This window comes from Eretmochelys imbricata, chromosome 5, assembly GCF_965152235.1.
Source record: "Eretmochelys imbricata isolate rEreImb1 chromosome 5, rEreImb1.hap1, whole genome shotgun sequence".
Classification (NCBI taxonomy): domain Eukaryota; kingdom Metazoa; phylum Chordata; order Testudines; family Cheloniidae; genus Eretmochelys; species Eretmochelys imbricata.
In genome coordinates, this window is record NC_135576.1 from 39,381,232 (window position 1) to 39,403,241 (window position 22,010).

Below are 22,010 nucleotides of genomic sequence, written 5' to 3' on the forward strand. Positions count from 1 at the left end.
GGGGGGGGGAAGGAAAAAACAAGGGGAAATAGGCTACCTTGCATAATGACTTAGCCACTCCCAGTCTCTATTTAAGCCTAAATTAATAGTATCCAATTTGCAAATGAATTCCAATTCAGCAGTTTCTCGCTGGAGTCTGGATTTGAAGTTTTTTTGTTGTAAGATAGCGACCTTCATGTCTGTGATTGCGTGACCAGAGAGATTGAAGTGTTCTCCGACTGGTTTATGAATATTATAATTCTTGACATCTGTTTTGCGTCCATTTATTCTTTTACGTAGAGACTGTCCAGTTTGACCAATGTAAATGGCAGAGGGGCATTGCTGGCACATGATGGCATATATCACATTGGTGGATGTGCAGGTGAACGAGCCTCTGATAGTGTGGCTGATGTTATTAGGCCCTGTGATGGTGTCCCCTGAATAGATATGTGGGCACAATTGGCAACGGGCTTTGTTGCAAGGATAGGTTCCTGGGTTAGTGGTTCTGTTGTGTGGTATGTGGTTGTTGGTGAGTATTTGCTTCAGGTTGCGGGGCTGTCTGTAGGCAAGGACTGGCCTGTCTCCCAAGATTTGTGAGAGTGTTGGGTCATCCTTCAGGATAGGTTGTAGATCCTTAATAATGTGTTGGAGGGGTTTTAGTTGGAGGCTGAAGGTGACGGCTAGTGGCGTTCTGTTATTTTCTTTGTTGGGCCTGTCCTGTAGTAGGTGACTTCTGGGAACTCTTCTGGCTCTATCAATCTGTTTCTTCACTTCCGCAGGTGGGTATTGTAGTTGTAAGAAAGCTTGACAGAGATCTTGTAGGTGTTTGTCTCTGTCTGAGGGGTTGGAGCAAATGCGGTTGTATCACAGAGCTTGGCTGTAGACGATGGATCGTGTGGTGTGGTCAGGGTGAAAGCTGAAGGCATGTAGGTAGGAATAGCGGTCAGTAGGTTTCCGGTATAGGGTGGTGTTTATGTGACCATTGTTTATTAGCACTGTAGTGTCTAGGAAGTGGATCTCTTGTGTGGACTGGACCCAGGCTGAGGTTGATGGTGGGATGGAAATTGTTGAAATCATGGTGGAATTCCTCAAGGGCTTCTTTTCCATGGGTCCAGATGATGAAGATGTCATCAATATAGCGCAAGTAGAGTAGGGGCTTTAGGGGACGAGAGCTGAGGAAGCGTTGTTCTAAATCAGCCATAAAAATGTTGGCATACTGTGGGGCCATGCGGGTACCCATAGCAGTGCCGCTGATCTGAAGGTATACATTGTCCCCAAATGTAAAATAGTTATGGGTAAGGACAAAGTCACAAAGTTCAGCCACCAGGTTAGCCGTGACATTATCGGGGATAGTGTTCTTGATGGCTTGTAGTCCATCTTTGTGTGGAATGTTGGTATAGAGGGCTTCTACATCCATAGTGGCCAGGATGGTGTTATCAGAAAGATCGCCGATGGATTGAAGTTTCCTCAGGAAGTCAGTGGTGTCTCGAAGGTAGCTGGGAGTGCTGGTAGCGTAGGGCCTGAGGAGGGAGTCTACATAGCCAGACAATCCTGCTGTCAGGGTGCCAATGCCTGAGATGATGGGGCGCCCAGAATTTCCAGGTTTATGGATCTTGGGTAGTAGATAGAATATCCCAGGTCGGGGTGTGTCTGTGCGGATTTGATCTTGTACTTTTTCAGGAAGTTTCTTGAGCAAATGCTGTAGTTGCTTTTGGTAACTCTCAGTGGGATCATAGGGTAATGGCTTGTAGAAAGTGGTGTTGGAGAGCTGCCGAGCAGCCTCTTGTTCATATTCCGACCTATTCATGATGACAACAGCACCTCCTTTGTCAGCCTTTTTGATTATGATGTCAGAGTTGTTTCTGAGGCTGTGGATGGCATTGTGTTCCGCACAGCGGAGGTTATGCGGCAAGCGATGCTGCTTTTCCACAATTTCAGCCCGTGTACGTCAGCAGAAGCACTCTATGTAGAAGTCCAGTCTGCTGTTTCGACCTTCAGGAGGAGTCCACCTAGAATCCTTCTTTTTGTAGTGTTGGTAGGGAGGTCTCTGTGGATTAGTATGTTGTTCAGAGGTATTTTGGAAATATTCCTTGAGTCGGAGACGTCGAAAATAGGATTCTAGGTCACCACAGAACTGTATCATGTTCGTGGGGGTGGAGGGGCAGAAGGAGAGGCCCCGAGATAGGACAGCTGCTTCTGCTGGGCTGAGAGTATAGTTGGATAGGTTAACAATATTGCTGGGTGGGTTGAGGGAACCATTGCTGTGGCCCCTTGTAGCATGTAGTAGTTTAGAAAGTTTAGTGTCCTTTTTCTTTTGTAGAGAAGCAAAGTGTGCGTTGTAAATGGCTTGTCTAGTTTTAGTAAAATCCAGCCACGAGGAAGTTTGTGTGGAAGGTTGTTTTTTTATGAGAGTATCCATTTTTGAGAGCTCATTCTTAATCTTTCCCTGTTTGCTGTAGAGGATGTTGATCAGGTGGTTCCGCAGTTTCTTTGAGAGCGTGTGGCACAAGCTGTCAGCATAGTCTGTGTGGTATGTAGATTGTAATGGATTTTTTACCTTCAGTCCTTGTGTGTGTATGGGGGTGGGGGGGTGAGAAAACCTGGATTTGTGCTGGAAATGGCCCACCTTGATTATCATGCACATTGTGGGGAGAGTGGTCACTTTGGATAAGCTATTACCAGCAGGAGAGTGAGTTTGTGTGTGTGGTTTTTGGAGGGGGGTGAGGGAGTGAGAGAACCTGGATTTGTGCTGGAAATGGCCCACTTTGATTATCATACACATTGTGAAGAGAGTGGTCACTTTGGATGGGCTATTACCAGCAGGAGAGTGAGTTTGTGTGTGTGGGGGCGGAGGGTGAGAAAACCTGGATTTGTGCTGGAAATGACCCAACTTGATGATCACTTTAGATAAGCTATTACCAGCAGGACAGTGGCGTGGGAGGAGGTATTGTTTCATGGTCTCTGTGTGTATATAATGTCTTCTGCAGTTTCCACGGTATGCATCCGATGAAGTGAGCTGTAGCTCACGAAAGCTCATGCTCAAATAAATTGGTTAGTCTCTAAGGTGCCACAAGTACTCCTTTTCTTTTTGCGAAGACACACTAACACGGCTGTTACTCTGAAACCTGTCTTTTGAGAAAAAGGAGGGACTCTCAGAGAGCGAGGGCCTACCTCAATGTGCATCTCTCCCTTGTCCCGGTAATCTTTACAGGACACACTAACTTGGCTTTTCTTCCATTAAATAAATACGTGCACCTCAGACCAATTCCACACTAAAAATAAGCAAGAGGTTTTCACTATTTTGCCATCAAGTCATTGCATAGTGCCCATTCTATTTATTATAGAGCATAAAACAATTTCAGCAGGGACTAGATATTGCCCAATGTTTCTTACAGCACACCATCCATGGGGAATCAAATATATAACAACAAACAGAAATACTAGGGTATTTGCATGATACCCTATCACATCCCATCACATCTTTGGGAATATCTGGCTGCAACTTAGGCTTCATCTACACAAGATGTCCATCCGTTCAATTAAATTTACTTAGTTCAATTGGTGAAAAACCCTACATGAACTCAGTCATTTTGGTTTAAGAGTGGATTGTTTCCATTTGATCTTAATCCTTTTTTTTTTTTAAACAAAATTAAGTTCAACTAAAGTAAGCCATAATTAAACTGAAATAGGAGTGTCCACACAGGGTTTGTACTGGTTTACTTAAATCAGTTTAAAAAATCATTGTTAATTAAACTGGTGTAAGTGTGGAGACAAGATCTGACACACCAAACAATAAAATAAAAAATATTAATGTTTAAAAGCTGTCCTTATACACCAAGGACAACTAAAGGGTATTTAATCTAGATTTTTTTGTATATATCCTAGATATTGACAGATAGCTTTAACTGTGTTTCTTTACAGAGATTAGCAGCCATTTAAGAATCTGATATTGTTTTTGTTAGATACTGTATATAACATAACAGCATTGTTTTGCATAGTGTCATTCAGAGTAGACAAACTGTGTGCAGCAGTACTGCACATGATCCTAGTCCCCACAACAAGCCGATTCATAGTTTTACTCACTTGCCTTGCCAAGTGGGAAAGTCACAATGCTGTACTATTCCACCTCCTCTCAAAAATGTTCAGGGTGCTTGCTTCCCTGCCCCAGCTCCTTAGGGGCCTGCTTCTTCCATCCTGGTCTCCTGGAGGGCTGGCCAATAGACCCTCTTCCCATACAGAGGCATTTTCATGGGTGTCTCTTGTCCTTTCTCTTCCTCCATCGGTAGAACCTTACAACTCCAAAGCTAGGGGGCAAGTGAAATAGATACACTGGGACTAGGAGCAGTACTTGTGATCCTCTTGCTGCAGAAAGAGGGAAGTTAAGCATACCAGCAGCCCAGCTACCCATCCAGGAACATGTGAGGAGAAAGGACCTGAAGCTAGCCTTCTTACCTGATAGCTTAACCCCCAGGTGATCTAACAAGTACAGCTGGGCCCAAACTGAGTTGCCTGATTGGCCAAACTGCAGCAGACCTGCTGTTAAGACCGGCAGTAGGAGGGTACTTGCTGCCCAAAGCATTTACTAATGGGTGTATTAGCGTCTGCCACCTCTCATCTCCACTCCAGATAACATGATTCTGAGCCGTGGCTCTGACTTCGGTTATGGCCATCCACATCCTAGTCCCTAACAGAATACTTCTGTGGGGATTTGTAGCGGGTCTGGCTGCTTCCCCTAAGAAGGAAGAAAGAATAATCATCTGAGTGACCCTTAAGCAATGAGCCAGAGAGCTGATATCTGATATTGTAGAAGGGGAAGAGAAGGCTAGTGGACCTCCCTTGCCAAAAGAGAGAAGTCTCCAGACTGGTGGAGTGTGGGGAGGCTGTGACTATTGTGTAGAATGAAATGTGTCTGGAGACTCCTGGAGTCTATGTGAAGAGGTCATTCATATTCAGGAGGCTGAATATCATTAGAATTGTAGGAGCCCCAAACATGAGTATCATTGGAATCTGAATAATGCTGTATTTGGCTATCGCTAATAGCAATCAAGTAGATGGCAGCTCTGGCTGGACAGAGATATAGCAAAATGGTTCTCATGGAAACCAGGTGATCAAATTGCATAGAAAATAGCTGAAGGGGACATTGGAGGAAACTGAATAATAGTGACAGGTAGATGCTAATTAACAGTCAAAACTTAATTGAGATAAACAGCTGTTTTTTCATCACAGTTACTAGGAGTGAGTCAGGAAAAGTATGAAAATCAATAAGGATACACAATTGCTTTTTTGACACAGGAAAAATATGAGACAATGTTTAAAGTAGCAGGCACAGACAGAAACTAAAAGGGGCTGAATAGGCAGGCAGGCGAAAAGAGAACTGAAGCAGAGAGACAGGATGACAAGCTGAAGAAGACTGGCTATGGAGAACCAATTACATAGGATATAGGGGGCTGAAGACAAATAGACAGGAAAGCTAATGGGAACTGGAGGAAAATAATACAGTCAGCATGCATAAAGAGAGAACCTACCAGGGCTGAGAACAGGGATGGGCCAAGTGTTCAGACTCTATTACAGTTGTCAAGAGCCTTGACTTGAATCTGGAACCACACCTGCACACGTTTTCTACTCTCTTCAAATCTCGTGTGGTGCTGAGCTTCTCTGGAGCCAGAGGTGTACAGTAAATACCCTTTGATGCAGGAGATTTCAATAATGAAGCCAGACTGGGGCCAGCAAAGTGAGTGCTAGATCTCCAGGGACCCAAACAATGAGTGGGTCAAGCAGAGCACAGGGGTGGGTCAAGGAGTTAAAACACAGGACCAACAGGGAATGAGGGATGGGGACTAGGAAAAAAAGTAGATCTCGAACAATCTAATTGAGTTGGGAGGAGGGGAGAATAAAATGAGACCTTAATGGGATGAGAGATTCTTCAAAAAACTTTCCCAATTTTCTCCAAATCAAGCCCCTGAATTTTAGTCATCACCACCTGAGATGTAAACTCCTTGGCAGTGTGGTATCAGAGGGTTGGCCTTTCAGGGTACATCTACACTTTGAGCTGGGGTATGTGACTCCCAGCACAAGGAGATCCCACACTAGCTCTGATTGAGCTAGCATGCTAAAAATAGTGGGTAGCTGTGGTGGTGGGAGGGGCTAGTTGTCCCTCACACATGCCTAGCATCTCAGCCAAGTACATACTCCGAGGAGCTAGACCCTCCCACTGCCATCATTACCTTCTATTTTTAGCAGTTTTTGATCAGAACTAGTGTAGGTATGGCTCCTCAGATGGGAATTACATGCCCAGCTCAAAATATAGGCTTACCCTCAGACCCATAAGTAGCTCTATAGTTAGAAAGAGGACCCATCCAATGCAGAGAGAAACTAGCAGAAGTTCAAGAGGAAGAATGGTCTTGTACTAGGACATCAGAGATGTGAGTTCCATTCCTGGATCTACTACATGCTCTCTTTGTGACCTTTGGCAATCATTTAATCTCAGTGCCTCAGTTCCCCAGCTGCAAAATAGGGATGTGATGGGGTGTACAAACCCCACACTGAGCCTGAAGGGGTTAAAGGACAATCTAGGACCCAGGTAGCCCCACCCCTCCAGACCTGCAGAGCATGCTCCAGCTGGAGAAGAAGTTGAAAGCAATTCAGCTCAGAAGTGGGAAGGAAGACAGGCCTATCTTGAGGGCTCCTGGACAAGAGCACCAGAGTTGGGGCCTGAGAGGAATGAGATTGTATGCTGAGCCTGGCTGGGATTGAAGGTTTATTTATCTTTTCTTTTCCCTTTATATTGGACTTGGAGCTGGGCAACAGAAGCAGATGGCAGGAAGTGACCCAGGGAGGGTAACTCAGAGGGCACACTAGGGTGCTAGACACTGTGGACCCTCTTAGGGCTCTAGGTCAGAGCATCGTGGAGTTGGAAGGCCTGGGCTCCCCCACAAACTGCCCCTGCTGCAGGAGAGACATAAGCCTCCTGCCCACCTCACTCCCTCTCTGGTAAGAAGAGGAGCTGGACTGCCACGGGGAGGCGGCATTACGCATGGTACCCACTCAGCCACCTACTCCACCAAGAAAAGGAGTACTTGTGGCACCTTAGAGACTAACCAATTTATTTGAGCATAAGCTTTCGTGAGCTACAGCTCACTTCATCGGATGCATACTCCACCAAGGACTCAATTACAAGGGACAGTATTTCTTCACAAGCTATGAGGATAAATTCATTAGTATCTGTGATGATCAGCTACAATGGTGATGGCAGGGCCAAACGAATACATAAAAGAAGTTTAATTTAAATTGAGAGGAGCTGACCGTAACTCACTCACTTCTGTTTTATTCTGATAACTCCATTGAATTGAGTGGAGTTACTCCCAATTTATATGTGACTGACCTAAGAGCAGAGCTGCTAAGAGCTGGAAGGGTGCATGCAGAAGAAGCACCTGCTGAGTCCTTTAATTGTCTGGGCCTACACTAGAAAAGGTTTGCCAGCATAGCTCTACCAGTATAAAGGCACTGGCACATCCTTATAGTGTGGATGTAGTTTATACTGGCATAAAAGTGATTTTATGCTGATCCCTAAGCAAAATAAGCGATGGCCTCAAAGGCACTTTTATGCCAGTAGAACTGCAACTATGGCAGGGTGTTTGGTAGTATAGAAATGTCATTTTAAAAAAAAAATCACCCCCCCCCCAACCAAGATAACTCTACTGGTTGAAATTCCAAGTACAGACCTGGCCATAAGGTGCAGTATGTGCTTCCAACCATGCATTCAGGGAAAACAAGGACTGGGATTACGGAAGGGTCCCGAGGAGGGGTCACCACCTAGAAGGGAGAGGAAGGCACCTTACCTCCTTCACACCCCTGCAAGGCTACCCACAATCTGTCCCTGGATTACAAAATATTACCATGGCAGAAGCGAATGGCATTTCTTGGGCAATGTAATTCAATATCAGCAGCCTCAATCCACAGGACTATACAAGCTACTCTGCAGAATATTAAATTCTAATAACCGGAATCAACGAACAACAATGAAAAATCCTGCTTGAAATAATATATATTAATACAGTTACATAATAAATAATACATATTGTTAATACTGCTGTAAATAATGTATAATGCTAGATTTGCATAATAAATAATACATATGTAATCATCCTCTGAAGTAATATAAAATTAGCAATAGAGAAGTGAACTTAACCTATTAATTTGCTTCAGGAGGAGAAGCTTACAAGTTGTTTTAGAAAGTCTGAATCACTGTGGCAGTAGGATAGCTTAGCTGAGAGTAACATCAACCACATTGCATAAACTTGCAAGGGATTAGATAATTTATTGTTGCCTCTGAAGAGCAAACAGTAATGTGTCCCTCAAGTTTATGTTCGATGCTAAAGGTCAGTTGGTCTACTGGGGGTGTAAATGTTTTTTTTTTAAATGCTAATTTATTGCTGAGTCAGACCTTGAATAAATGGTTTTCCAACAACCAATTTGAAATTAAACAGAGGTAGCGAGTAGATTTAAGAGAATGAGATTAAAAAATGCTATAGAGGTACTAAGCATTAGTATTATTACTTCTTCCTCAGATAGTGACTCTGGGAATAGAGCCAAAACATGGCTTCCCTGCTAAAGTCCAGAGTATTTCAGTGTTGCTCTACCATAGAAAATATCTTCAAAGTGCCTTACAGTCGTTGACTAATTAATCCACATAACATCTCTTGTGAGGTAATTAAGTATTACTGTCTCCATTTTACTGAAAGGAAAACTGATCACAGAGTTTTAGGGCTAGATTTCTGAAGAGCTCAGCTCCCATTTAGAATATATCTGGAGTTTATCTTTAGTTAATTGATTGCCAATAAACAAGGTTTAACTAATACTTTTGGAAATGTTACCCAAGTCTTGTTCACTAGTAATCAATCACCTCCATGTAGGCATGCCCTTAGACATATAAATAAAGGCCAGATTGAGAAGTGCTCAGCATCCACCAACTCCCAGTGTGACATTTATGGGGAAATTTTCAAGAGAGTTCTGCACAGAATTTACTTGGGCTCTTTTGAAAGTCTTGCCACTTATTCTGGTGCCTAAATGGCACCTGAACTCTGTTGAATATCTTTCTCTATCTGAAAAAAGAAAGCTCACGAAAGCTCATGCTCAAATAAATTGGTTAGTCTCTAAGGTGCCACAAGTACTCCTTTTCTTTTTGCAAAGACAGACTAACACGGCTGTTACTCTGAAACCTTTCTCTATCTGATTTGCCCACAAACATATAATAAGTCATTGGGTACCACTTTCCAAAGCACCTATGTGATGTAAGAACCTCACTCTTATTTTCAAAAGTGACTTAGGGCCAGATTTTCAAAGGTGTTTAGGCTCCTAAAGATGCAGATAGGCACCTGGTGGGATTTGGAAAAGCACTTATCCAGGTTTGGGTCCTAACTCCCATCCCTTAGGCACATAGGCTCAGATCCTCCAAGATATTTAAGTGACTAACTCCCACTGAAATCAATAATCATTAAGCACCTAAATACCTTTGAGGTTCTGGACCTAAGGTGCCCAAGTCTCATTCCTAAGTCATTTTTAAAAATGGGACTTAGGCTTCTAAGCCAAGTGGTTTTGAAAATTAAAACTCCTTGCCAGAGGGTGTTCTGAAGGCCAATACTATAACAGGGTTCAAAAGGGAGCTAGATAGATTCATGCAAGATAGGTCCATCAATGGCTATTAGTCAGGATGGGCAGGAATGGTGTCCTTAGCCTCTGTTTGCCAGAAGCTGGGATTGGGACAGGGCATGGATCATTTGATGATTACCTGTCTGTTCATTCCCTCTGGGGCACCTACCACTGGCCACTGTCAGAGGACAGGATACTGGGCTTGATAGACCTTTGGTCTGACTCAGTATGGCTCTTCTTATGTTCTAGAGTTCTAGAACTCAAGAGTTTAAGGATATGTCTACGCTGCAATTAAACACCCACGGCTGGCTCTTGTCAGTGGACCTGGGCTTGTGGGGCTCAGGTTAAGGGGCTGTTTAATTGTGGTATAGACATTTGGGCTCGGGCTGGAGCCCGAGCCCTGGGATGCTCCAGCCTGAGCCCAAATGTCTACACTGCAATTAAACAGCCCCTTAGCCTCAGCTCCATGAGCCCAAGTCAGCTAAGATGGGCCAGTCGTGGGTGTCTAACCGCAGTGTAGATATACTCTGAGTTATAGGCCCACATGAGCATGCCTTGCTCTTTAAAGGAGTAATATTGCAGTGGTCGCAGCAAATGCTGCTTTTGCACCTTTATTTCCCAGGAAACAAAATCATGGAACACCATGAGTTCAGGAAGTGAGGCACCAGAATACTCATTCACCCAAGGAAAAACACCATATACCTTGTTGAATACATTTGATGTATCACTACATTAAAGCTGATCAACAATGCTTTAATATCCTTCATCAGCTCAGGATTATCCTGGCACAAAGCCATGGCAGTGGAAAGTTCACTATAGAGGTAGGAGAGCAATGCAGTGCCAAAAAAACAAGTCCTAATGGATGGGAAGAGGGCATGGTCTCTGCAGGTGGGGGATGTGCTTATTTAGACAATCCCTTCAGCAATGTGAAGCCCTGGCCACAAAGAAAAGCTCCTCTTCTTAACAGAAAATTCTAAGGGAGGACAGCATTGGTAACACCATTTCGCCCTGTCTAAAGATAAATCTCATCTCTCTAGCAAGAGCTTAACTAGCACACAATTGAACCACTGTCTGCAGTGAATCAGGCCTTAAACTTTTTGAGCTAGCGCCTCAGTTGGTGTAAATCAGCATAACTTCATTGAATGGACCTACGCTGATTTATACCAGTTGAGAATCTGGCATCAACTTTGGTTTATCTGTTTAAATTAACAAATAGCTGAATGAATGAAGAACAATTATTCTAATTTCCTGACTTGGTCTATAAGCCACATGCAAGGTTTGTGTTTATCAAGCACAAGGGAAAACCAGACCCACAATTCTAGGGCTAAGTGACAACTTCAGCTGTGCATCATGAGACAATCACAACAAAAGAAATATGTGATGTGCTAAATGGTTTCCAGGCAGCTCCTGTAGGCGTGAGTCAGACTACAAATTGAGAGGAAGAGAACCCAGGAGGCTGTTCGCACAAGTGTGGGTTTTTAAGCAAAAGTCTGGTTATATATGGAAGTCAAATAAATCATGAAGACTACCTTAGGTTTATTCAGATCTTTCCTCTGTCAGCTTTCAGTAGAGGTCTGTAGCATTCTCCTAGAACAAAAATAGAGGGACTGTAATGTCCTCAAACGCTCCTGTTCATTTAATATGTTACTATTTTATATCCATCCACCAAAACTGTGTTAATGCCATGAAAATGGCCAACCTGTTGGGAGCAAAGGTCTTGTCTTAACTCCATGCTAACCTCATGCTCAGCCCCCCTGCTTTTCCCCCTTAATACAGAATGTTTTCACACATCCATGTGCCGCTATCAGTGCCCTAGGGCAAGGCAGCCACTGTGCTCTGAGCTATAGGGCAGACCACAAGGTAGCTTTTAGCGCATGCCGCTACCCCAAGTGTAAGCCCTGAAGCTTTAGAGAGAAGGGAGTTTTCTACTGTCGTCTGCTGATGAAATGGGAAAAGAACAGCCCAGAGCTGCTGAAGAACTGCAGTGGGCAAGGGCTCCATTGGTGAGGGAGCTCTCCACTGGCATCTGTGGGAAATGGCAGAGAGCTGATTGAATGGGCCAGGCATCATTTACATTTCATTTCTGTGACGGTTTGGGGCATTTTGGTTGACATTCCATTGTTTTGAGTTTGGGGGCAATAAAATGCAACTGACCTTGTTGGGAAATACAAGGACAAGCTATTGACATTGAATGCGCTGACTGCTGTCAGGCTCAGCTGGTTAAGGGAGCCCAGACAGAGCCAAGGGAGAGGAAGAGAGTGGGGAAAAGGTTCCTGCCTGCTGTTTGGGTGGGCCACCCATAGTGAGGACTCTGTCACTGTTCTTACTTTCCTCTTACAGAGCTGAGTTGAGATTGCTTAACAGTGGAGAGCAGTGGCAGGTTCAAGGCAGTAGCAGCAGCTTGGTGGAAACAGATGGTGCAGAGCAGAAGCTCTATGGTGATGGCTGGTGAGTAATGGTAGATAGCTCAGACCAGTGGAGGTACCTTTGAGTGGATGGATGATACAGACTAGTGGCAGAAGTAGACAGCTTGTGCTGAAACCATAGAGAGCAACAGCCTAAACAAGGGATTCTGGTGCAGGCCTCACTACCCAATAATTAAAACTGAAATCAGTCCAGCTTGGTTAGGTCGCAGAGCCCCCAGAGCATCCCAGGCAGCACTGACTTGCTAGAGTCCCTAGACTTCTCCAACTCAGGGCCACTACCGATGAGTGGGAAGGAGGCAATTGGCTAGAACACACCAGCTAGTCACAGTGTCAACAGATGACTGAGGCTGGTACTACTGTTAAGACACTGTGGGGGTGGGAGTCTTATGTGATAGAATTTAATTTGTTAATTGCTGGTTCTCCTCAAATTAATTCTGTTGTCTTCCCCCAATAAAGTGTTCTTTGTTATAACCCTTCAACTCAGTGCTTGAGTGTGGGGAAAAAATTGTCCATTGGAGTGCCCAGGGTGGTGGATATAGGTTCTGAAGTTTCTGGGTGGGGGCCTGTGATGGGGTGCCCTGAGTGGGTTAATGCAGGCCAGAAGGGGCCAATTAACCTATGTGCTGCACCTAGAGGGAAGCCAGGGCTTAATAAACAGTAGGTTCAGATGAAGCCCAGCTGGGGAAAGAGCTGGGCTAGGAATATAAAGTCAAGAGGCGTGTGGTCAAGCCCTAGAGGGTGGGAGAGTTGGCCAGGGACAGCGTGGTGATTCAGGGGCAGAGTAAGCCCAGGGGCCCTGTCTTGGGCTAGGGAATGAAACAGGTGGCTGAGAGGGGTGAAGTAGCTATGGAGAGCAGAAGAAGATCTGGTGGCAAACCCGGAGTTAGGCAAGGAGATAGAGAGGTGGGGTAGGAAGGAGCCCAGGGAAACAGCAACAGGGACTGAGTCTGAACAAACCTGTATTACTAGTTGTCGTGTCCCTAGACCAGAACCCAGTATAGCAGGTGAGCCTGGGTTCCCTGCCACCCACTGGGAAGTGGCACAGGACCTGAAGGTGGAACAGAAGACTGTCTGAGAGAGCTTGTTCAGGGGGACATTGTTACTCCAGAAGGGGAGGACTATATAGTGACGTGGACAGAGGGCTGAGTTATAAAGAAGGAGAACCCAAAGTCATGGGGAGAGAGATGGGAGGTGCGGGGCACAGCGTGAGCAGCCTACAGAAGGTGGCACCAGGTGGAGCAAGAGTTAATTCCCAGACCCAGCCACAAGGAAGTGCACTTGTGCTGAGTGGAGCCCTTTGCAGGGTTCAAGCTGGCATTAGCGAAGTCTTTAAGAAAACCCCTAGAACACTAAACCTTGCCCTTTTTACCGCTGACAACAAGTTATTGTGGTGAAAACATGTAGCTATGGGCACCCGCAACAATCAAGTTAGAGTGGTCATCCAATCACTTCCCCTAAGTCCACTAGAAACAAATTCCCAGATACTATCTTGCTGCCTGCCTGTGCTCTGACCCTTAACCTGGGTGATCTGCCTTCGTGTCCCTCTGGTGAATGTCCGTGGACCCATCCTGTTTGCAGTTTCCCTAGCTTCGCTCATCGCTGGTGTTTGAAACAGTAAAACAGTGGCCCCTAAGGGTATATGTACACTACAATAAAACACCTGTGGCTGCCCTGTGTCAGCTGATTTAGGCTCCTGGGTCTTGGGCTGGGGGGCTATAAAATTCCAGTGTAGACCTGGGCTGGAGCCTGGACTCTGGGAGCCTTCCCCACTCATGGAATCTCAAAGCCTGAGCTCCAGCCTGACCCAGACCTCCAGACTGCGATTTTTATGGGGCTCAGGCTGATCCCCATAAGCCCAAATCAGCTAGCATGGGCAGCAACAGGTATTTTATTGCAGCATAGATATAGCCTAAGAAGCCCACATATCAGCGTATAGCCAACAGGCTGAACAAATACACCAGAATCTTGACACGGCTTTGGGCTAAAGAAAGCAAAACTCATGACTTTAGCTGTTCTGAGAGGAACATTGGACTGTACAATCCTATCTCAGCAGCTGCTGCCTAATCATGGGACAGAGCAAACCGGACAGCAGTGCATGGAGTAGATGAAGGGGCTCAAGGTGAGCTACAAGAGGCCAAGGATAACAATAAGAAATCTGGTGATGCCCTGACAACCTGTCCATTTTACAATGAACTGGACGGTGTTCTAAGCAACCTTGTTGGTATGGAGCCCTCTTACAGCATGGACACATCTGTGGACCCAGGACTAGCGAGGTGTCAGAACTTGGACGTCTGCAAAGACTTCACCAACCCTGCCCCAGACAGCCAGCAAGCAAAGGGAGAGCAGAGGAGGTGGACCTCGCCTTGGAGATGAGCTCAGTGCTGATTTCCCTCATACATAGGAAGAATATAACATGGTGGAGATTTCCCACGCAGAAGCAGTAGCCAGCATCACAGGCTGGGTAAGATGGAGGCATCCATCTTTATTTTTATTATGAAATATCTGAGTGGATGTTTAGCCTATTATTCCTAGCTTTGAATCATAGAATATCAGAGTTGGAAAGGACCTCAGGAGGTCATCTAGTCCAATCCCCTGCTCAAAGCAGGACCAATCCCCAACTAAATCATCCCAGCCAGGGCTTTGGCAAGCCTGAATTTAAAAATATCTAAGGAAGGAGATTCCACCACCTCCCTAGGTAACGTATTCCAGTGTTTTACCACCCTCCTAGTGAAAAAGTTTTTCCTAATATCCAACCTAAACCTCTCCCACTGCAACTTGAGACCATTACTCTTGTTCTGTCATCTGCTACCACTGAGAACAGTCAAGATCCATCCTCTTTGGAACCCCCTTTCAGGTAGTTGAAAGCAGCTATCAAATCCCCCCTCATTCTTCTCTTCCGTAGACTAAACAATCCCAATTCCCTCAGCCTCTCCTCATAAGTCATGTGTTCCAGCCCCCTAATCATTTTTGTTGCCCTCCGCTGGACGTTTTCCAATTTTTCCACATCCTTCTTGTAGTGTGGGGCCCAAAACTGGACACAGTACTCCAGATGAGGCCTCACCAATGTTGAATAGAGGGGAACAATCACGTCCCTTGATCTGCTGGCAATGCCCCTACTTATACATCCCAAAATGCCATTAGCCTTCTTGGCAACAAGGGCACACTGTTGACTCATATCCAGCTTCTCATCCACTGTAACCCCTAGGTCCTTTTCTGCAGAACTGCTACCTAGCCATTTGGTCCCTAGTCTGTAGCAGTGCATGGGATTCTTCCGTCCTAAGTGCAGGACTCTGCCCTTGTCCTTGTTGAACCTCATCAGATTTCTTTTGGCCCAATCCTCTAATTTGTCTAGGTCCCTCTGTATCCTATCCCTACCCTCCAGCGTATCTACCTCTCCTCCCAGTTTAGTGTCACCTGCAAACTTGCTGAGGGTGCAATCCACACCATCCTCCAGATCATTTATGAAGATATTGAAGATTATGAAGATTTGGCCTCAGTATGGGCGGATAATGCACATTTACACTCATCCACTGCCTCCCTCTCTCTGTTCCAAATGGCAGACAAGCAGGAAAAAAATGCCAACTGGAACTTTACAGCAGTGGAATGCTTTTTTTAACATGAGAAAGCTTTAATATAAAAGTTAAAAGGTTTATGGCCCTCTCCCATCCAAAATGTAAATTCCCGTAAAGCTACAGTTAAAGGCACTCATCACCATCCCAAATCATCTGCATGTTTAGAGATTCTGCCACTAGACCAGAAGCTGGTTTATTACTGATCTGATTTCGGTCCATTCCTGGAAAGTAATGCAATAGAATTTTTCACTCTGTAAAAATTCCAGATGGTTTCCCTCTGCTTCCATTGTAAGTGGCAATCCCTATCCAGTCACTTATCAATTCATCTGTCACAAGACACAGGAATATTTGCTATACTTAAATGGACGTTCTTATCCCTGATGACTGGAATACCTGGTCTTTTGTCCTTTTTCGTATGTGAATCAGCACATCTTGCAACATTGCCACAGCCTGAAAAGTGTTTAATATAAACACCCTGGCTGCTGTCTTCCAGCACCTGTCTTGCCTCCTCACGCCTCCATCTTTTCCCCCAAAATATGTTTTGTAACGCTGGAAGGTAGAATTAACTAAGCATTTCTTTTCCTGGATAACTGTAAGGGAATAGTATTCTAGTGAGATTAATTTTTTTTTTATTTAGGGCTCCATAGACCAAGAATAAAATTGTATGAAGTCAAGGGCACTCACCAAATATTTTTCCTGTCTGCCAGGAACAAGTGCAACAGTCAAATCCTTGTCAAGGGATGGCCTGGCAATTAGCAGACCACTCAATGTCAGTGACAGGATTCTGAGTTTGAGGGCAAAGCAAAAAAGAAGCAGGGATGATTTGACAATGGCTGTGCATAAGAAGTTTGCCAGGCAGTCTAAAAAGCTGGAGATGTTGGAGATGCAGCTACTGTCAAACATGGATTCACAGAGACATGTTCAAAAGGCTGTGAGCCAGGTGGATGAATACCTTGGAATCATGAGCTTTGATGTTGCCATGTACTACCAAATATGCAGAACCGTTCCTAGGGAAGTCATTCAATGATCCACCACACCTTCAGCAGTATCAGCTTCACTCTGTCCCTGAGCTACGGTGCCAGGCAGAACAGATACACAGATGACAAGGTTTCATCTTATATTAGCAGATATTTTTACCATGTTAGGGCAGCTGATTTCCCCCTTGTTTTTAGTGTCAATGAATTTCAATAAAGATGGAGAGAAAGGAATTTTGAATGCATGCATAAACACTACATCTGAATACAAGGCAAGACTCCATGCACTACCAACAGTCACAATGCACCAGGCAACCACATTATTCAGCCCCAGAGTAACACCATGCAGCTTGAATATGTTGTCATTGCAAATGGCATCCCTTACGGCCTTTACTGCCCAGTGGCTGTAAGAGGTTCAGCTCATGGTTGTCCATGAGTAAAGCTCGATTTATAATTGTCAGCAACCCAGTCCCTTCCAAAGTACCCCCTGTTGTCCTCACATATACTGTGAAGCACCCAGCATGCCCCATTCATGTATATGGTATTAAAGAAACTACAGTCCAAATGAGTCAGTAAACACGGCTAGCTTGCCTGTAGTTGGCCAAAAGCACATTCCACCACCTGCATTTCTGCACTTGCTTAGTATGTAGCTGAAATACCTCTTGTCTGGTTGGTGGACATCAGGATAAGTCTTCATCAGCCAGGTCAGCAAAGGGTATCCGGGGTTGCCTCAGATAAGTTGGGCATGGACACCACATTGACGAGTGTGTTGCTGGGGCTGGGATAGGGAAGATGTAACCACTTGCCCATGTTGAAACACACCAGACCTGAAGAACACCCTGGCATCGTGCAGCCTGCCAGTTCAACTGATCTAGGTGTTCATTAAAATGCCACTGGGATCCTCAAGGGCCTGCATAATGATGCGGTTGTATCCTTTCCTGTTAATACACTCATTTGAAATGGGGGGACACAGGAGATATGTGTGTCAAGAATTGCACATGTACAGCTCAGAAAGCCCATCTGTTCTCTCCCCACACTTAGTTCCAGAATACTTCTAATTCTGACAGAACCGGGGGACATCACAGCATTGATTGACTTGCAAACCTCCATAAGCACTGTGCCAACAGTAGATTTTCCAGCCCCAAACTGATTGCCAACAGATCTGTAGTAATCTGGGGTTGCTTGTTTCCACAGGGTGACAGCTGATAGCAACACACTTCTGGACCATTATTTGCTCTTTCAGTTACGAGCTTTCCCACTCAAGTGCCAGCACAACCTCCTCACACAGTTCCAAGAATGTCTCTCTCTTCATGCAGAAGTTCTTGTCCCATTGCTGGTCACCCCAAGTTTCCATTACAACATGCTCCCCAAGCAGCGTATGCTTGTGTTCCTGGGCTAGAAGTGGCAATCTGCATAGGGGTTTTCTGCCATTAAAAACATCATCAGATCAATCCCTGCCTCCATATCCATGTGGTTCCATTCAGTTTCTGTCTTCGGGCTTCTCCTAAATGCAAGCTGTTGTCTCTGTCCTCTCTGGCCCTAAGACAGTTGCTGGTAATTAGGGAGCAGAAGGATCCATACCTTTGACACAGAATAGCACACCACCACGCCAGCTTGGTTACTGCTCGGAAATTAATTTTGCAGGCCTAGACCATATTCTCCCACAATCCCAAGAGTGAATAGACAATTTGCCCCACAACACGCTGTGAACAGATGCACAGAGCAACACAGTGAGTTGTGGCATATGAATATCAGCATAACCCCCCCATCAGTCAAGAAAGGTTTAAAGAACATTTGGAGTCACAGTTGGGTGACCAGATGTCCTGGTGTTATAGGGACAGTCCCGGTTTTTGGGTCTTTTTCTTATATAGGCTCCTATTCCCCACCCCCCCACCCCCATCCCAATTTTTCATATTTGCTGCCTGGTCACCCTAAGTCACAGTCAGTCCCAACCTATCACAACTGTGGTCTTGTCAAACCTGGGAGTGGGCCCTTAAAAGGGAGGAACTCAGCCCAGTTAGGGTGACACTGTGAATCAAGCAGAGCCAGTGCCTTCATACCTTCTTGCTTAGGAACAGCTGAGCATTCAGCCAGATTGAGCCTTCTGATAAAACAGCTAGACTGGTTTATTTCTTTTATTGACATCCCTATGACTAACACTTGGCTTTTGCCGCCTTTAGCATGCAAGAGGGTAGGAACTGGTACTTCCTGTGGAGCCTGAGAGACTGCTTCCCGCCTTTGTGTGAGGGAGGGGTCCTGGAAATGTTTTTGGTTTTGTTTGGACTGTTTTATTCTACCCCTCCCCTCCCAGAAGGGGATGGACACACTAAGAGGTACAGCTGAAGGGCTTTACCGCTTACTCCAGGCCCAGACCACAGGACTGCTGTTCCCCAGGGAATGACATAAGAGGTAACTGAAGTACCAGCCTTCACCTGAAGGGGGTGACTTTGAGACAACCTTTGACAGGATACAATCCAATATAGCTCTGTTGCTTGTCGTGGCCAATACAGTGCTGGTGCAGATTTGGGGCATGACAGTAGCTTGCTAACATTAGCAATGTGCACATACAGTAACAGGGCAGGCTACCATACTCTGATAAGCATGTGATTACTTACCCTATGGATAGCATGCAGTGAAAATAGGGCCAGAGCCTCTTGCTTCTCATGCTGGCAAAGGGCACCACTCTCTCAGACTTCAGTGGATAACTAGGACTAGTACCCTCCGCTCTTTGATTTTTATCCAACTTCTAAGGAAATTGATTACTTTCATTGACTTCAAAAGGAGCTGGATTAGGGCCCCAGCCTATGAGATGGTGGGTGGCTCCTGTGAAGTGCTGAGGGCACCTTGCAAAAGGCATTCATTTTGTCTCTACAGGCGAGTATCACAGGCCGAGCTGAGCTATGAGGGGGTGGAAATGGGACTGGGATCCTAATCAAGGTTAAGAGAGAGGCTTCCATGCTCAGATACACTCAACATAGTGGATTTGGAATGTAGCCAGGGAACCAGGAACACAATAGGGTCCTTTAAAATAGACATTTTGATCTGATTCTCCACTACCTGGCACCAGTGTAAATCAGGAGTCCTTATAGGGAAAAGTGAGATGAGAATGAGGCCTGAGATTCAGGCCCAGTAAGTCGACTTAGATGCTGCAGGCAAAATTCATGACCAACTGAAGTCAATCTGGGCCAGATTTTGCCTAATGAATATATTTATTTTGCAAGCTAAGTCTAACCTTTTTTTAATTTTTTTTTTTTTTTTGAGCTGTGCACTATCATGGGCATTGTGAAAGTGAGTCAGCTTTGCAAAGAGAAGCAAAAAAGAAAGTTGGATCACCACAAAAAACATGTTTTATTCAAGTAGCCAAGCAAATTTTGTAAGTAACCCATAGGAAAATAACTCCATGGTAACTAATGCTTTTATGGGGGTTCTGAAATGGGCTGTAGGCTATCATAAAAATCCAGTTTTCATTTTTGCTTTTTAGTAATGATTCACCATTCTGCTGTTTAATCTCCTTCCCATTGGTTCAGTAAATATTCTGTAGCTAAAATGTTGGCGGATTGTTATTGCTTGAAGTTTTGTTCTTTTGTTAATTTTGGATCAGGTCCTACAGTGTTGCAATATTATTGAACTTGTTTTTGCTTAGGTCTCTAATTTCCATAGCTCCTCTATTACCATGTGGCAGGGCACCCTATAGGCACAATAAATAAATAATACAACAGTGAGAGCTGTAACAAATCACAAAATACATTATTAAAAAATTAAGAAATAAATATCCCCCTCTTACTTAAATAGAGATTGATTTTATAATGTGGAATGCTGAGGAGAGCTGCTGGAAGATATAGTAGGGCCTGGGGACAAGGAGAATACACTGTAATGGGCGTTTTGCTCTCCAGATTGGAAAAATAAAAAACCCGCAGTGAATGGACATATTTGTCAAATGAAAACTGAACTCCTCTGTTTGTTCGCAGGCCAGGTATGATGTACTGCTTGCTTCATCATGTTATGTCAAAACTGACCTGGAGGGAGCATCTGTCTTTACTGATCAGAAGCTATTTAATATGCCTGTGGTTGTGTGATGTATAATAAAACCCACAAGACCTAAATGGAGAGAGACAAAGCTTACTTTTTAAACCTTAAATTTCACTGCAGACTTCAACAAAGATTTTTGAAATGGAAAGTTATTGATTCTCTCCTCAGATCACCCAGCCCTCTTTCTGAGATGCTTCTTGTAGCATTGGATAACGTACAGTGGGCTGAATTCTACTCTGTTTTACAGCCTGTGAAACCTATGGACCCACATGTGGTTTAAGTCAGGGTAGAAGTTGGCCCAGTAATAACTGTATGTTATAGGCTTGAACTTACACTGCATAGGTATCAGAGTGAAGCCTACAAAAGCACAAGACAGTAAAATGTTGATCTAGGCAGGGAGTGCAGAGAAACCCACTCCTGCATAAAGGACAGTGCTGCTGTAAGACCACCAAGTTACTTCTGCCTTGTAACAAGACTAAAGTCAAGGAAGGGAACATATAATTAAGCACCTCATTAAAATGATGAGAATATCAGTTAAGCCCATGTGTGAGGGCTACTCTGTCCCTTTAAAGGTAGAGGGGCCGAGGGGTCAGCCCACCCTGTCACATGGGATGGCCCTTTAAGATTCTGTGAGGTCTGCTACATACAAGAAACTAAGAAATAGAAGATATTGGTCAAGAGGAATCAGTCCTGGGAAGAAGAAGTGTTTGGAAGGAAATCCCATTACTGTTTAAGAGCCTGGGAGCAGGAGTCTTGCAGAGTAGGCAGGGCAAGGGTCCCCTTTCTCCCAGCACATTGGGATGAGTTTTGGGAAGGGGAGCGGCATATATGCTGCCTCTTCCCTCATAGCAAGGGAGACAACAGCAGGGAAATGTGTGCTTACTGAATGTGAGGACTAATTGGAGTAAAAGGACTGGCTGAAAGAGAAGCTAGCTAAGGCACTATAGCTGGCCTCAGTTACAACCCCAGCTCCAAGGAGGACAGCTGGGGGGCTTCTGCATGAAGGAGAGACAGGGGACTGCCTGAACCACAACCCCAAGCTCCAGGAAAAGATCTGGAAGTGGACTCCTGGCTTAGGGAGGGAAACCAGAAGGACTGGTTGAAACACAGCCCAGCTGCTACCTGAGAATCTGTGACTGGCGTTGAGGCAACTCCTCAGTTGCTGGCTGGGAAGAAGCCATGAGGAGCCACAAATCCAGGGTGGGAACAGTGGAGTCTGTAGACCTGTGGAAGATGCTGACAAGCAGGGAAAGGTGGGAGCAGCCATGGGAAGTGTGAGAGATTGCAAGGAGCTGTCCTTACCTGCCTAACATAGGGTCCCTGGGCTGGAATCCAGAAGATAGGCCTGGGTTCCTCTACTTCTCCCCTCGCAGTTGGAGAAG